General features: G+C 47.3%; 1 protein-coding gene across 1 annotated transcript in view; it reads left to right on the forward strand.

The window, feature by feature from the left end:
- Positions 1–5,000, forward strand: part of LOC126578039 (breast cancer anti-estrogen resistance protein 1) — a 95,352-nt gene that overhangs the window by 892 nt on the left and 89,460 nt on the right. The window lies entirely within an intron of this gene.

Raw genomic sequence — 5,000 nt, forward strand, 5'->3', positions numbered from 1 at the left:
TCGGTGATGCAATAGCATCATCAAGCACGGCGTTCTTATGCAGAACTCCATTTTGAACGAATCAATACGTGTAGAGCTTGGTAGAGAAGGAGAATTTCGTTTGGAGTAGCCTACTCCGCTATCGGAATGGAAAATCGATACCAGCAGCGGAAGTAACGTAGAGAATTTGAGTTGCTCTGCCAGAATCATTTTGGAGTTTCTGTGGGTTCTTCCCATCGCACGCCGAACGGTGGAAACGGAATGGTACAAAGTTAAGGGAATATTATGGAGAATTGTTTTTTTTCTCTTTTTCAGTAAAAGGCAAAGTTCCTTCCAAGCGGGCCGAGCAGCAGTTGCTTGAATTAAGTATGAGGCTGTGTACGGGATTACCAACCTTTGCCTTCTCTATCACTCTCCCTCTCCCTCTCTCAGTCTCGAAGTAACATTCTTCTTCGCGCTTTCTCTTGAGGATGTGGACGATCCTTCCCTTCGGTGCTCGCTTCCTGTAACTAATTCAGGTGGGGGATGTACGCGGGCAAAAGGTCCAAACCATTAAAGTCAACAGACGCCAAGGGTGCGGGGTCGTAAATGGCGGAAGGAATAGGGTACGGCACTTCGGAACGCTTAAAGCGCCGGCGAGCGGTAGCGATGGTTTCCTCCGCCCTCGCGTTCCAACCCATCGGAAGCTAAGTGGTGCAGAAAAGAAGCTTCACTCCCGCGGTGTTACTCAATCCGAAATACTGTAATCATGTCCTTAATCCACCGTGAATCGGAGCTTTCGGGTCCCGGCGACAGCAGCCAGGTGCCGTCCTAATCGCAACCTGCCAGCTGGCTGATTATGATGGTCCCGAAAGCGCAATAACGGGTGTTGGTATGTGCCACAATTTCACTAGAGCCCTGTATAGGATAATCCGGCTATCAGCATAACCCCACTGGCAGCTACGCCTCTCAATTACCTTTCGCGTCCGATTCAACGAACTGCGAGAAGCGAAGGTGACGCTGATTGCTTCTAGTGCTGATAAGCAATGGCTGCACTTTCTCCCCTTCTTTAGTAGGTGCACCAGCAATATCAAGGAGAAGTGCCGTTCCCACCTTAAAGCCATTGCACTAATCCCAGCCCTTTTTTCCGCTCTCACAATCCCCAAGAGTGCTCGTTTAAAGCTGATGATACCACCGGTTGCTTATCGGTTGGACACTTGACGCGCCACATGACACATTCACCACGTGGGGCGTGGCCACTGAACGCTTATCGACTAAAAGTAAACTTTCCACAAAACAAGAAAAATCGATTTCAAAACCAACTAACCAACTATCGCACAAACGTAACAGCGGTCCGTCGTTGCTGGTGCGCTTTGCTGGCGTGAAACCCATGCTATCGGACTTGGTGATAAAGTTCCCCGGGTCTTTTTTATGGTGAAAACACAAACAGAATGTGGGAATACATTTTTGGTAAGCATAGTTTTTTTATGTGCCTTCATGGAGCCCCCAAATCCGGTGTTCCGGGCCATACAGAGAGCCGGAGGTAAAAGTTATTCTATCCCTTTGCCCAGTTTTACTGATAATGATAACCGACAGTTGAAATTGCTTCGGTAACACACGAACGTCATAATCCTCTACGAGCATAAACTTTGGATTCGGATAGTTCTTTGGCCGGTTTCGGACTTCGGACGGATCCAGTGGATATGGGAAACCGCACATTTCAATTCCGAAAGCTGCCAGCTAGAAATGCACGGCACTGGAATTGAAAATAACAAATCATGGACTTATCATGGGTCGGTTGGCTGGATGGTATGATCGGTAACAGGAAATGAGTAAACGGATCAACGCTCGCCGCGTTCCAAACGTTGTTGTCGATGGTGTCACGTCTATGCCGAGCATCGCTAGACATGAAGGGAGGGGGAGCTCCAAAATTTGGCCGAACATGGAGCTTTTAGTGAGTCCCAAAAAGGGCTCTCAAGGTACAACACGGGTTGACACTTCTTCGGGGCTACATTGGGGGCATTTTTTTTTGTTGGGAAGAAAATGGAGCTGGAGAAAATAAAATGGAATGGAGACGACCACTTTCTATGCTTCCTAGGGATGGAGCTAAGTCCGCTTGTCAAACATGGATTTGAACAACCGATGTCTAATCCCCATCCCCCTCCCCTAATAAGGTGTCACTTCAAACCCCGTGTCCCGATCCACGCGGTGTATGTCGCTGAGGTCGTTCAAACGCTAGCAGACGGCTTGATAACGGTGACGGATGGATAACACGTTATTGTATCTTTGTCACCAAATATTGAACCGGCGCGAGCCCTCTCCTTTTCCGAATTTGTTTGCCCTTTTTTTGGGGTGTCAAGACGCATGTGGGATCTTTTTATCTCTCTGCAGTCTGTAGTTCCTGGGATCTGTTCACTTGAGTTGCTTAATCAAACACAAAAACGGGTGAACGAAACCGACAACTCTTTTCCCAAGGCCTGCCCTTTTCAGAGGTGTGTGCATTCTACGATCGTGGCGATTGCACTTGCTCTTCTTCCTGTTTCGTCACCTTCTGTCACGAGCCCAGTACGTTTCAACGTCTTAACGTGTTTTATGATTTCACACGTGTCGAGGGGTGCGGTATGCTTTTACAGAAAGAGCGAGTTAAGGTTTTAAGATAAGAATCACTTGTCCCTGAACTCGTGTACCATATTATCGTATCTAGTTTATTCTTTTTTCGATAGTTTTACACGTTTCGATCGGCGTAGCGGCAATGTCGTTGAACTTTTCGTTTTCTCTTTCATTGCCTGTGGACTGGTTTATTTCTTAAAGAGGGTCTCGTCCCGCATTATCGTTTTCCTCTGGACTCATCCTTTGGGTCTACTGATTTATAAGCGGGGGCGTGTGTTGGTCAGGTGACCGTTTTGGTAGGTTGTCTCCTTCATCTTTCGAGCAGACCCCAACAAACCGAGCTTAATACCGATGCTTCGTTTTGAGGAAGGTCATTGGGTTGTGCAATACAATGCCCCGATGGTATTGATTTGTGACGCTCCTAAACCATCCATAAGGATACGTAATGGCGCTCGATTGGACGTGGGAGTAGGATCGGGCTGTCGCCTTGTTCCGCCTTGGTGAGCCGTGGTGTGTTTATGTTTAAATTAATGAAACCAACGGCCTCGACGTGTGAGTTCTTGCTCTGTATATACAGTTTTCTTGGTGCGGTTTGTCATTTTTCTTTTCGTTTAATATGACAGTTTAAATATGACATCTAACGAGCCGGAGTTTGAGAAGGCCACCAACGAAAAGGAGTAGAAAAAACGGCCGGGAGTTTTTGTTTTGGGAACGTTTTCTTTTTTGTCATCGTCCGGACCCGAACGATCGTTCAAAGAAGATGCTATATGAGCCATGCTGTGGGTAAGGTGCCTTCAAAACATGCCGACAATCTTTTGGGTCGCATTGCGAGAGGATGGAATACGAGATGAGGTTCATGATTTTCACCCGAAATGTGGAGCGTCCAATCCAGTGTGCTGCGTTCCATATTTGGTGGTCGCCAGTATGTTTACGTCTTCTTATGGTTTTCATGGTTTAGCAGAGCCTCGGTGTCATTTGTTTATATTTTAGCGTGCGGTAGGGCGGTCCCGGTATGAACGCTATTCCCTTTTCCCGGAATCACAAAAATGCTCTTTGATTTCGATCCGCCATTTTTCACGATCCAACATGAGCGAGTTGTGCAAAGATTTTCTGTTCTTCTTTATTTTTCATTTATAGATTTCTTATAAATCTTCATTCCCACTTGGCTGATTATGCAAGCATTTCTTTTTGTGTGGAATGCAATTAATCCTAACAACCTTTTCTCTGGTGATAGTATTTTATGGTTTCCATTGGGCTTCCGTTGCTTGCACCATTGTTCTACCGCTGGTGGCTCGTTTTTAATTAAATTCTGATAGCAAACATCAACACCTCGAGAGAATAAAAGAGAGAGCAAGGAAACAGAACAGAAGCCCCATCATCATCATCATCATCATCATCATCTTTTCCTCTGCGAAGAACCACCGTGGGGACATCAAAAATAAACATCTGCGCCGCCTCTTAAGACGCTGGTTGGCGACCTCTTCGTGCTGACCCGAGTGGTGATTCGTACAATTTGTTCGTCTATTGTTATTGCAGCTCGTTAATGTCTCGGAGCAAACGAGCGCCCCGGCAACTGGCGTTTGGCTAGAGATCACCGACCATTATGCTGGTGCTCATCTGGACTCCACTGACCAGCACTGGCCAACAAGCCATAAGGTTGCTTATGTTTACATTTGATTGGAACCGCACTCAAGAGCTTAACAAAAGAGATGGTGTACAAGAAAAGGTACGTTTTTGGAGCTGTGGATGTTGGATCAATCAGCAGCACCATCTCGAACCATGGGATTTGTTCCGAATCGCCCCGAACCCATCTGATATTGATCGGATACCGCTTGCATGCTGTTGACCTTCCATAACGGGGTGGAATGAATTTCTTCTCTCCTTTCTTCTTACCTTGAAGAGATTGAAATCTTTCTCCGTCACTTAATTTCCCCAGATGCACTTCACAAAATTGACCAACCGCATCGACGTTGGGCACGATTTGGTTGGAAGACCTTTGGCCCGGTAGAGTTCGACCCATCTAAGCCACGTGTCGGTATTGTGTCATTTCCACGCGTGTATCACGAACGAATCGCTTTGCGTTCGCTAGATTCCGACCGATACCGGACCGGACGGGACGACACGATGTCGGAATTTCTACGTCTGGGAATGTGGACGCGTGCAGCTAAGGGAAACGCCCGAGAGAAGCGGTACCCTTTGACGCCAGCCATCCAACCAACGTGCCAGCGGGCCTGGCGAGCTGTTGATGGCCGCTTTCACTGGCACGTAACCCTCTCGAAACCCTGCGGTGTTCTCGGTGTATGCACAAGCGTCCAGAACTCATTACCACACGGTTGCGAGCACTGTGACTAGCGTTCACACTAGTGCTACCAAGAATGCAGTCAAGATGAGGCAGAAGATGGGCTCCAGAAGACGTAAAGCTCTCGCTTCTG

This window comes from Anopheles aquasalis, chromosome 3 (assembly GCF_943734665.1).
Source record: "Anopheles aquasalis chromosome 3, idAnoAquaMG_Q_19, whole genome shotgun sequence".
In the NCBI taxonomy this organism is placed as follows: domain Eukaryota; kingdom Metazoa; phylum Arthropoda; class Insecta; order Diptera; family Culicidae; genus Anopheles; species Anopheles aquasalis.